This window comes from Oncorhynchus masou, chromosome 19, assembly GCF_036934945.1.
Source record: "Oncorhynchus masou masou isolate Uvic2021 chromosome 19, UVic_Omas_1.1, whole genome shotgun sequence".
NCBI lineage: Eukaryota > Metazoa > Chordata > Actinopteri > Salmoniformes > Salmonidae > Oncorhynchus > Oncorhynchus masou.
In genome coordinates, this window is record NC_088230.1 from 18,462,495 (window position 1) to 18,475,096 (window position 12,602).

A 12,602-nucleotide genomic window follows, 5' to 3' on the forward strand; every position below is an offset into this window, starting at 1 on the left:
CAAACAGCAAGCAATGCAGGTGTAGAAGCACGGTGGCTAGGAAAAACTCCCTAGAAAAGCCAAAACCTAGGAAGAAACCTAGAGAGGAACCAGGCTATGTGGGGTCAACAACGATGAGACAGCCTATAGGATGGAGTTCTGAGACCAAGGACAACAACCTCTCCCTCAATGTGATCAAGACAAAGGAGCTGATTGTGGAATAGAAGAAAAGGAGGACTGAACGTGCCCCCATTCTCATTGGCGGGGCTGTAGTGGAGCAGGTAGAGAGCTTCATGTTCCTTGGCATACACATCACCAACAAACTAAAATGGTCCAAACACATCAAGACAGTCGTGAAGGTTTTACAGCTGCACCATCGAGAGCATCCTGACGGGTTGCATAACTGCCTGGTATGGCAACTGCTAGGCCTCCGACCGCAAGGCACTACAGAGGGTAGTGTGTACGGCCCAGTACATCACTGGGTCCAAGCTTCCTGCCATCCAGGACCTCTATACCAGGCAGTGTCAGAGGAAGGCCCTAAAAATTACAAAAGACTCCAACCACCTTAGTCATTGACTGTTCTCTCTGCTACCACACGGCAAGCAGAACCGGAGCGCCAAGGCTGGGTCCAAGAGGCTTCTAAACAGCTTCTACACCCATGCCATAAGACTCCTGAAAAGCTAATCAAATGGCTACCCAGATTATTTGCACCCCCTACACTGCTGCTACTCTGTTATTATCTATGCATAGCCACTTTAATAAGCGTACCTGCATATACATAATTACCTCAATTACTTTGACACTGGTGCCCCCCACACCTTAACCGGTAACCCCTGTCATGACTGTCCTGATCAGCTTAGGTTACAGGAGACCACAACCCTACAGATTATCTCTCAACCCCAACAGAGGAGAAGAGATCTAGGGGTCTGAAGATGTGGGGGTTTTATGACCCCTCACGACCCTGGTAAATCTCAGGCCACAGACAAATTCCTTTGTCCTGTTACTATGGAGAACCAGCCTCAGAACATTAAACATGAAGGGACTTTGGAACAATGGTTTCCGTCAGCCACAATGGTGGTAATGACGATAGATGGAATATGAAAATGTATTTGTCATTTGTTTTGTTATTAAAGGTTAATAGATGACGTTATTACGAAAACATTGTAATGTGAAGAGTTTTCCTAGTATATGTTTGATGTTTATACATTGTACGTTGTGTGGAAAATGTCCAAATCAAAGGGAATGTTTTGGTAAAGAAGAAATGTGAAGTTAGTTGTCTAAAATTGGATTTGAGAAAAACCTAGACCTTGCTCTTAACTTGGTACGCCCAGATAATTGCCCTAAAGGCGGTTACGCCCACTTCTGACCCAAGGGAATAAAACCTGTGAGTAAAGAATTTACAGACAAGACTACATGACCCAAGCTGCAGCCAAGCTCTAAAAAGTCAATGAACCCAGAACGCAACACAAGTTTGAAGACCAAGAAATATTTTTCTACCCAAGCTACAGATGAGTAGCTGTGTCTGAGCGTGAATTCAAGTCGGACCCCCTAGCATCCAATCCCAGCGAATCGTGGTATCTAAACAGTTTCATTCCTATTGTAACGTCGTTCTTCTGTTGAAGGAGGAGCGGACCAAAATGCAGCGTGGTGGTTACTCATATTTATTGTTGAAAAATGACTAGACATGAAAATACTGAAATGTACAAAAAAACAGAAGGAAACGTGAAAAAACTATACAGCCTATCTTGTGACTACAAACACAGAGACAGGAACAATCACCCATGAAACACTCAAAGAATATGGCTGCCTAATATGGCTGCCTAAATGAGAACCGCCTCAGGCAGCCATAGACTACGCTAGACACCCCACAAAACCCCAAGACAAAAACACACCACAATAACCCATGTCACACCCTGGCCTGACCAAATAAATGAAGATAAACATAATATATTTCGACCAGGGCGTGACAGAACCCCCCCCCCCCCCCTAAGGTGCGGACTCCCGGGACACACATCAAGGGGGGCAGCTCGGGACTGAGGGGCAGCTCGGGACTGAGGGGAAGCTCGGGACTGAGGGGAAGCTCGGGACTGAGGGGAAGCTCAGCACTGAGGGGAAGCTCAGCACTGAGGGGAAGCTCAGCACTGAGGGGAAGCCCAGCACTGAGAGGAAGCTCAGGCAGGTAGTTGGATCCGGCAGATCCTGGCTGGCTGGTGGTTCTGGCAGATCCTGGCTGGCTGGCGGTTCTGGCAGATCCTGGCTGACTTGCGGTTCTGGCAGATCCTGGCTGACTGGCGGATCTGGAAGAGTCTGGTTGACAGGCGGATCTGGAAGAGTCTGGTTGACAGGCGGATCTGGAAGAGTCTGGCTGACTGGCAGATCTGGAAGAGTCTGGCAGATCTGGAAGAGTCTGGCTGACTGGCGGATCTGGAAAAGTCTGGCTGACTGGCGGATCTGGAAGAGTCTGTCTGACTGGCGGATCTGGAAGAGTCTGGCTGACTGGCGGATCTGGAAGAGTCTGGCTGACGGGCTGATCTGGAAGAGTCTGGTTGACAGGCGGATCTGGAAGAGTCTGGTTGACAGGTGGATCTGGAAGAGTCTGGTTGACAGGCATATCTGGAAGAGTCTGACTGACTGGCAGATCTGGAAGAGTCTGGCAGATCTGGAATAGTCTGGCTGACTGGCAGATCTGGAAGAGTCTGGTTGACAGGCGGATCTGGAAGAGTCTGGTTGACAGGCGGATCTGGAAGAGTCTGGCTGACTGGCAGATCTGGAAGAGTCTGGTTGACTGGCGGATCTGGAAAAGTCTGGCTGACTGGCGGATCTGGAAGAGTCTGGCTGCCTGACGGATCTGGAAGGGTCTGGCTGACTGGCAGATCTGGAAGAGTCTGGTTGACTGGCGGATCTGGAAGAGTCTGGCTGACTGGCGGATCTGGAAGAGTCTGGCTGACTGGCGGATCTGGAAGAGTCTGGCTGACTGGCAGCTCTGGCTGCTCCATGCAGACTGGCAGCTCCATGCAGACTGGCAGCTCCATGCAGACTGGCAGCTCCTTGCAGACTGGCAGCTCCTTGCAGACTGGCAGCTCTGGCTGTTCCATGAAGACTGACAGCTCTGGCTGCTCCATGCAGACTGACAGCTCTGGCTACTCCCTGTAGACTGACAGCTCTGGCAGCTTCTTGCTGACTGGCAGCTCCTTGCAGACTGGCAGCTCCTTGCAGACTGGCAGCTCCTTGCAGACTGGCAGCTCCTTGCAGACTGGCATCTCCGGCTGCTCCATGCAGACTGACAGCTCTGGCTGCTCCATGCAGACTGGCAGCTCTGCCTGCGCTGAACAGGCAGGAGACTCCAGCAGCGCTGTAGAGGAGGAAGGCTCTGGCTGCGCTGAACAGGCAGGAGACTCCGGCAGTGCAGGAGAGGAGGAAGGCTCGGGCAGCGCTGAACAGGCGGGAGACTCCGGCAGCGCAGGAGAGGAGAAAGGCTCCGGCAGCGCTGAACAGGCGGGAGGCTCCGGCAGCACAGGAGAGGAGGAAGGCTCTGGCTGCGCTAAACAGGTGGGAGACTCTGGTAGCGCTGTAGAGGAGAAAGGCTCCGGCAGCGCTGGAGAGGCGAGGCGCACAGTAGGTCTGATGCGTGATGCTGGCACTGGTGGTACTGGGCCGAGGACACGCACAGGAAGCCTGGTGCGGGGAGCTGCCACCGGAGGATTGGTGTGTGGAGGTGTCACTGGATAGACCGGACCGTGCAGGCGCACTGGAGCTCTTAAGCTCTTAAGCACCGAGCTTTCTACAGAGCTGTCTGTCCTCAGAAGACCCCTTCCAGAGCAAGGGTGAGGGAACAGACTGCTAAGCCAAAAGGACACTGACATCGTGAGGACGACCAAAAAGATGCGCCGGAGAAGTGCGTCATCGACTGGCCTGAACGGTCCCTTGAAAGGTCCGCGCAGAGAATCCTCGGAGGTCTCCCCCACGTAATTACATCATTATATTCTGACCCATAAGAGCGGCAGTTTGGGGCAAGGCTCGGGTTAGAATAGCATAGCTGACAAATTCACCCAAATGTATATTTCTCTCGTGTACATTATATTTTCTCTCTCTCTTTGAAATCCCCATTTTAGGTAACACGCGCCATAGTGTGTTGGCCCGTTATACTAAGTTCTAATCAATGGCCTATAATGTGATTTGTCTATGTGTATCTTTTATCATAATTTTAGCTTTTTAGTAAATAAATATTCAACTAAGATTGGTGTGGTATGAACTCATTGGTGAGACCCGGGTCTGTGCAGATTCACGGACTATACGACGTTCAGAACGAGATTGTAGAGGTAACTGGTTAATTAGCGGCTGTTATAAAATTGATATTCTGATATTCTTTGAGTTCATTTGGGAAATAGAAACTCAATAAAAAAAATGTTTTTTCATAGTGCCTCATAGTGCTTAATTCAGTTAATCACGCAATTAGAAACTTTTATTAATTTGATGAGCAACAGTTGTCATATTAACTAATACAACGTCACGACAACCCTGTATATGGCCCTGCTATTGTTATTTACTGCTACTCCTTAATTATTTGTTTTTCTTATCTCATGTCCAATTAATAGAATTTACCACAGGTGGACTCCAATCAAGCTGTAGAAACATCTCAAGGATGATCAATGGAAACAGGATGCATATGAGCTCAATTGAGTCTCATTGCAAATGCTCTGAATACTTATGTAAATAATGTATTCCTGTTTTTACTTTATTTTTTATAAATGTGCTAATTATAACCTGCTTCTGCTTTGTCTTTATGGGGTTTTGTGTGTAGATTGATGAGGAAAAAAGTGTATTTAATGTCACGCCCTGGTCTTAGTATTTTGTGTTTTCTTTATCTATTTGGTCAGGCCAGGGTGTGACATGGGTTTTTGTATGTGGTGTGTTTTGTCTTGGGGTTTTTTCCACAGGTATTAGGATTGTAGCTTAGTGGGGTTTTCTAGGTTAGTCTATGGCTGTCTGAAGTGGTTCTCAATCAGAGGCAGGTGTTTATCGTTGTCTCTGATTGGGAACCATATTTAGGCAGCCATATTCTTTGAGTGTTTCGTGGGTGATTGTCCTTGTTACTGTCTATGTGTTACTTTGCACCAGTATAGGCTGTTTCGGTTTTTGTGTTACATTTTTTTGTATTTGATTCGGGTTTACTTTGTTTCATTAAACATGAATCGCAATAGCCACGCCGCATTTTGGTCTGACTCTCCTTCGCATATAGAAAACCGTTACATTTAATAAATTTCAGAATAAGGCTATAATGTAACAAAATGTGGGGAAGGGGTCTGAATAATTTCCGAATGCGCTGTACTTTATTGAGGAAAATTGTACTTACTATGCCTGTGATATGTGTGTGTCCCACCTAGCTATCTTAAGATGAATGTACTAACTAAGTCACTCTGGATAAGAGCATCTGCTAAATGACTAAAATTAAAAATATCACTCTCCCTTGCTCTTCTCTTTTAAAAACAGACTAAATATTTCACGCACCACATGCAGACAGTACGCTGCTGCAGTATACATGGATATACGTTTGAGAGCATTGGTAAATTATGCTATTTCTCATGCTGCTCCAGTGAGGGAGCTTGAAAACCAGGGCATGTATTTTACCACTTGACATTTTCAGGAGAGGAGAACTTTATTTCTGTTTCTGTGACATGGCAGAGTAGGTCAAGGGGTCGTGAGGCACGTTCAATATCACAAGGTAAACTGCAGCAATGGTTAGACTGCAGGCCATCTTGTGAGGCAATGCCTTTCATAGCTTTCAGTGAGGACGGTATGTTTTGCTATGAAAAGGATTGAGTGAAAATATATGGCTGTGGACCATTATTCTAGATAATGACAGCTAACTCCAGGTTAGAAACAGTAGCCTTTCTGATCTATTTTCTTATGATGCACACCATGCTCTTTGAAGTTGGTGGCACTTTAAAGCACGACTTTCAATCTTTAAGTACGGATTGGGTTGAAATGACAGGTTGAAATCCATTCACTGCTCTCAACGTAAAATGAAAACATTCAAAGCAATCCAAGCTTCCCTGTTCATGTGACTTTAACATAGTATAGGTCTGTCTTAAGCCCTTTGCTACGATATATTTATATATATATATATTAAGCTGATGTTTTTTCTAAAATAAAATCTCGTCACACTTCCCACAGGAACGATGGGAGAAACCGGATTTAGTATAGAATATCTTGGAAGTGTTCGTGGCATTTAGACGAGGCCCAAACCAGTGCCCAAGAAGGTTAGAAAAACAGACATTATGTTTTGGTCTTCAGAACACACACTAGAGTAGCTGCTACAATACTGCTAGTATTTCTTCTATGAATCACTTGTCTGTTCACCTCCAGCTAAGTAGTACTCAATCTGTCAGACACTGAATAAGGCTGGCTTCGCATTAGCATGAAATGGGTATTTAGGCATCGGATTGAATATGGCTTCAATGTTTTATTTTGGGGGTTGTTTTGTTGTACACCAGTAAAATAAGCAGTGAAAGCTATTTGTGAAGATCAAATTGTTTACAGTAAGTGAGCTGATCGATGAGCATGGTATAGAATAGTCTGGCCTGGTGATGCCTTCTAAAGGGCATGCAATCTTCTGTCTCCCCTCTGGCTGTCTGCTTTTAAAATGTCACCCCTCCAGGCCATTAAAAGCAACAGTTGGAACAGGAACTGGCTAGACTGAACACAGTTTATAACACACAACATAAGAGTCACTTTCACAAGACAATAACTTATGGGAAAGTTCAATAACTTCTTCCAATTGCAAAATGTTATTTTTCTCAGTGAAACTGTTCAATGGTTTCAATCATGTTAGTCCAACATACTTGAAACTTCTTCAGGAGGAAATTAAGTCAATGTCACAAATCCTCCAAGCCAGTGCCTCAAATTGACATCTCAACACTTGAGTGCCCTTCAGCTTTCTGAAAGAGGGGCATTGCCAATATCACATAGAGCACAGGCATATTGCTTAGCCTGGTGTGTCTTAGCCTGTCCTCCAGCCTCCTGTTGTGTCTGTGTGATTCTGGGGTGGTGGCTGGCTCTGTGTTTGTATTGTTCATTTGGCTGTGCTGCGTTGTTGCGTCTAAATGTCAACCCTCCGGGGGCCTGGCTAGGTCATCGGTGGTAAACCCAGAGGACAGACCGGCCAGGGGCGGTGTGACGTTAGCTGGGAAAAGATCAGGACATGGGGAGACTTTCCCAGCTGCACAGCAGTTGGACTGACCTTTGACCCCCTTCCTTAGGGCACAACTAGAAACAGACAGTCATACACAATGCATATTAAGACTCACTGAAAAGAAAGGAAATTTCCAGTATGTGGAATGAACTATCTTCTGTCCTTGAGTATGTGCCTCTGTATTAAGTCAAACAACAAAAGTATGATTTGTCAGTTGCATTGAACAGTCAGGCTACAAAGTTAGCCTTAGCTGTAGCCTAATAGCACTGACTCTCCACTGAGTCATTGTCATGCTGGAGCTAGCATCCTACATCTCAGTGGTGAATTCATACAGGAGGCTGCTGAAATGTTCACTTAGCCAGGGTATTGCGTCGGGAGGGGAGGAGAGAGGGGAGAGGCACAGAAATAACTGGGGAGCGTGCTGTGCATGACACTCCCATATTTCATTTTCCCCCTCAGTCTAATTTGATTCAGATGATTTTAGGAGATTGGCCTTGAGCCTGCGTCACTGACACAATGCCCCGGTATGACTCACAGCAGTCACAGGGTGCTACTGAACACAGCAGACACCCCACTGCTGATGCTTCTGCCCCTTCTCTTTCCCTGGTTCTCATGCTGTTTCCTTTTTGCATTCCTTCTCTTTTCCCAACCTTTTTCTTCTGTTATCTTTATGTCTCTTTCCCTGGACCCCTGTTTGTTTTTCTCTCTCAATCTCACTTTGTAGTCGGAGTATTGTGCCGTTTTAGCTGTGTATGTAAATGCAAGGGGAAGGTAAAATGCCACATGAGAATCCAACGAGCACCAGTCCTATACACCTTTCATTTCCTCTCTTTTTGTTGTGACAGTTATGGAGTAGCAGGGAATGGAACCTCCATTGTGTCTAATAGCCTGCTGAAATGCGAACAAAGAGAGCATCTCTAAGGATTATCTCTCAGTAAGAGAGACAGATGAAAAGGATGTCTGGATCCTATCACATTGCCTCAAGTGTCTGTTACTCTCTCTCTCTCTCTGTGTCTGTTAGTTTGGCATCACTGTGTTGTCTGGAGAAATGAACATGTTAATAATGTATTTTCTTAATTGTATCTACAGGTGGTATGCCATAATGAACTCCACATGTTTGTTGACTTGATTTTATTCAGGTATGATTTCACGCTCATGGACCCGTTGCCTAAACCTGTACGTTTGCAGACCAGTTTGTAATTTCATGGGACTTTGAAAGCATAAATGAGTTTAAATACCAATATTGAAGTCTCTGAAGTGAAATACTGTAGCGGACCAATACCTCATACCTATCCTTGTCTCCTCTCCCAGAGCAATTTCCCTTTGGTAGGGACCCAGCAGCCTGCCACATGAGGGTGCTGTGCTCTACAATCCTGCCCAAACCCCTGACAAAATAAAAAAAGACAAGGGGATGGTTTTATTAATTGAGCTACTTTCAGGAAGTTATTTTAAAGAAGAGCTCAGTAAAAAAGTTATGATATTTTAAAGCACTTACGTAGCATCCTATATATTGATTCTATTTCTGAAAATGCAGGAGAGGGTGGAATGGTCTTCAAATGAATTGGCCTTAAGATGATTAACTAATTTCTCCTCCCTTTATTTATCATTTTCACACGTCCAAGAGTGGTTTTAACCCCATGTACCTTCCTGCCCGGTTCAACCCGATTATGTATTTGTACAGACCACTGGCGGTCAGTGCCGTTTATGATGAGGGAGAACGATTATTTTTTTCATGAGCAAAAAAAAAAGACACTCTCCCTCTCCCCATTTTTTAAAGAAATTAATTTGTTGAAAACTGTTCAACTGTCTCTCTCTCTCTTTCTTTGAGTCAACTACTCACCACATTTTATGCACTGCAGTGCTAACCAACTGTAGCTTATGCTTTCAATACTAGATTCATTCTCTGATCCTTTGATTGAGAGGATAACATGTCAGTTCAGGCTGCAAGAGCTCTGATAGGTTGCCAGGTGTCCTCCAGAAGTTGTCATAATTATTGTGTAAGTCTATGGAAGCGGGTGAGAACCAAGAGCCTCCTATGTTTTGTATTGAAGTCAATGTACCCAGAGGAGGAGAGAAGCTAGCTGTCCTCCAGCTACACCATGGTGCTACCCTACAGAGTGCTGTTGAGGCTACTGTAGACCTTCATTGCAGAACATTGTTTTGATCAATTATTTGGTGACGTTAATATATTTAGCATAGTATGGCCCTCCCTTCCTCCTCTGAGGAGTGTCCACTGGTACAGACATTGATCAGTATTTTGTGATGTAATAACATATAAGAGTATCTGTATTATTCTGATCCACACAGATATTAAGTGCACAGGGCATGAGTATGAAACTTAGGTATTGGCTAAATGCACTGCGTTATTGCCATGTACCCTACTTACCATCATATGACATCATACATCACTTTATGAATAAAGTCTAAGGTTGCTTTGTTCAATATTGCTTTGCCTATAATATTAAGACAATCCTATAACTGGGTTGTCTTAATAAAGACACTGATATTTTTTACACCATTTGATGTAGGCTAAAGTTGACCTGATTGTCAGCATGCCAGCAGCATACCACCCTGCATACCACTGCTGGCTTGCTTCTGAAGCTAAGCAGGGTTGGTCCTGGTCAGTTCCTGGATGGGAGACCAGATGCTGCTGGAAGTGGTGTTGGAGGGCCAGTAGGAAGCACTCTTTCCTCTGGTGTAAAAAAATAAATATATATTCCAATGCCCCAGGGCAGTGATTGGGGACACTGCCCTGTGTAAGGTGCCGTCTTTCGGATGTGACGTTAAACGGGTGTTTTGAATCTCTTAGGTCATTAAACATCCCATGGCACTTATTGTAAGAGTAGGGGTGTTAACCCTGGTCTCCTGGCTAAAATTCCCAATCTGGCCCTCAAACCATCACGGTCACCGAATAATCCCCAGTTTACAATTGGCTCATTCATCCCCCACCTCTCCCCATTCACCAGGTCATTGCTGCAAATGAGAATGGGTTCTCAGTCATCTTACCTGGTAAAATAGCGGATAAATTAAAAATTAAAAAATAAATTCAGGCCCAGACTACTCTTAAATGCTGAAGCTATTCTGAAATGTGTGTGTGTTTATTGATGTAATTATAGTAGGCCTACAAAGGGCTTCCATCGATCGGCCCCTGAGATCACCAGTAATGGCCATTAGTGGACAGTGGTCTTTTGTAATAGTTATGTAGCTGCCAGGTCACAGGTTTAGACTTGTTTACAAGAGGAAAGATGCCTGCCTAATGAAATGGTCCTATTGAAAACATTGAGTGAAGATAGAGGTTGATTAGATTAGAAAGTTAGGCTACTGGACACAAACTTGAGTGTGTCTGGCAAAATAGATTTCTAACCTCAAGGGTCTTTTCCTGGTGAAATACACTTTTAAAAATGTGACCAACCATGTTTAATAATTAGATTTTTAAAATAAATGATTGATAGCCTGTCATCAAACGCAGTGACAGTCTGGTTGTGCATTTCAAAATGGTGATGAATCATTACCTATAGGCCTATAACACATGCATGGCAGCTGTTTCAAATTTCAGTGTTCAATAAACAAACATGCTCAGAGTTCAAAGGGCTAAAATATCCCAAACTGCCACCTATGAATGACACCAATCATTAGCTTACCGAAACAAATACGTTTCTTGCACTGGCATCTGATTGTCAAATATCGACTGCACATTATTTGCGTGGCCTATGACCGCAGTAAATGTCATCAGACATGTTTGATTTGATTCTACATGAAGCCAGCAAACACCACACCAGCCTGCACGTGCGCGCGAAAGAAAGCGCTGACGTTCATTTGTAGTTATTTTTTTAGACCCTCCGCTCCGGAGTAGCCGAGACTATTGGTCAAATAATGCCCCCTGTGGTGATAGCTGTATTTCATTACTGGGTAACACAAATATAATTTGGATGCAGCAGGCCAGTCATTGGTGAGTCAAGCTGTCTGCAAAAACGTCAGGATAATATCGGCTTGCAGCTGGAATGCAAGGTTGATTCACGAAGAAGAGTTAGGAGGTAGAGGCAACGCTGAAGACACGCCAGTCCGACCGATACACACTGCACATACAGGTAGAGAGAAGCGATGGCGACTCCGGTTTCGCAGATCGCGTTTCTGTGGAAAATTGACAGTGATGCAAAGTGTCGCTTGCGTTGCATTGAAGCTATGGGGTGTGGATAGGGTAAAGTCAGCGGGTGAGAAAGTGCTCTAACTTGCGAGAGAACGAGTTTGAATAGAGGTTAGCCTACATTTGGGATTTTGTTAGCGATGCAACTGTGCTGACCTGCACAATTGGCTGCTTTGAGGATAACGTATGCTATGCTATATTATTTTTCATATGTATAAATCTGTTTAGTTTACCTTCAATTTATGTTGCTTGGCAATTTAGAGGTGATGTTACTCCACTCCCCCAATGTAACCCCTAGGATGCTTTAGTGACATTGACCGTTCTGTGACCGAAATACCAGCTGTCAATGCACTCACCTTCTTTAAACATGATAGACAGTCACCATTGAGTCTTTTGTAACATTGCAAGCAGAATGGATTTATTGGCGAATACTGCTGCAAATGAAAGTAAGGATTAAGAATACTTGTCTACTTGTCTATAGACTACTTGTCTTTTAATCTTGAATTATTATTATTATTATTCAATATTCAACAGCCTCCATGAAAAGTACATGTAGCCTATTAGTATCCGACCTGAAGTGGGCTGTCAGGTATGATTCGGCAGTGCTTGACTTGGACCGAAATAGATGCCGGTACTCGTTTTGGGTGCGGGGCTGTTTATATTAAGATGCAGGAGCTCCACGATACTTTTGAACTAATATTCTGTAAGAGGAACAGGAGCTCATGCCATAGAAAATGTGAGGTGCTGGAAGGCTACTCATGTCAAGCGCAGTGTTCGGGTGTTTCTCTGTTTCCCACGAGAACGTTGTGGTATTCTGACAGCAAAAGCGCGGGCCCTCCAGACATTTTCCCCTCTGACATCAACAGGTTGCTCTTGGTTAAACCTCTGCAGATATGACTCATTTAAAGTCTGAACGAGTATGTTTGCCTCATATTGTTGCTTTCCTGTGCGGTGTGGATGAGACATTCCTGATCTAACTGTTGCATAGACAGTCAGTAACTGGTTGGATTTTGTAATTGCTGTGATATAAAGCATGCCTTTTCAGTGTTTGTGTCGCATAAGGTCATAACATTCAGTAATCAATATCGCACTGCACTTTATTATAGATAATATGAACTATTGAATCCTACATGTTTTTTGTTGTTGTTGTTGCACATTGATATGACGGTACGTTAGTGACCTCATTCATCAGGTGGGTTTCTGAGCTAAAGTTTATCCTTGTCAAGCCATGTGATGCTGGCAACATCACCACCACTATCAGCCATATCTCTGTCGGTGCTCTGATAA

General features: G+C 44.5%; 1 protein-coding gene across 3 annotated transcripts in view; it reads left to right on the forward strand.

Moving 5' to 3' along the window:
- The first annotated feature begins 11,027 nt into the window (after window positions 1-11,027).
- The window catches only part of LOC135505932 (calcipressin-2-like), a 125,749-nt gene continuing 124,174 nt past the window's right edge, over window positions 11,028-12,602 (forward strand). Inside the window, exon 1 of one of the 3 annotated variants that reach the window (XM_064925188.1) lies at window positions 11,028-11,259. The gene's annotated coding sequence lies outside the window, so the exon portion shown is untranslated. The remainder of the gene's footprint in view (window positions 11,260-12,602) is intronic. The other 2 variants (XM_064925186.1, XM_064925187.1) reach the window with 2 other exon arrangements.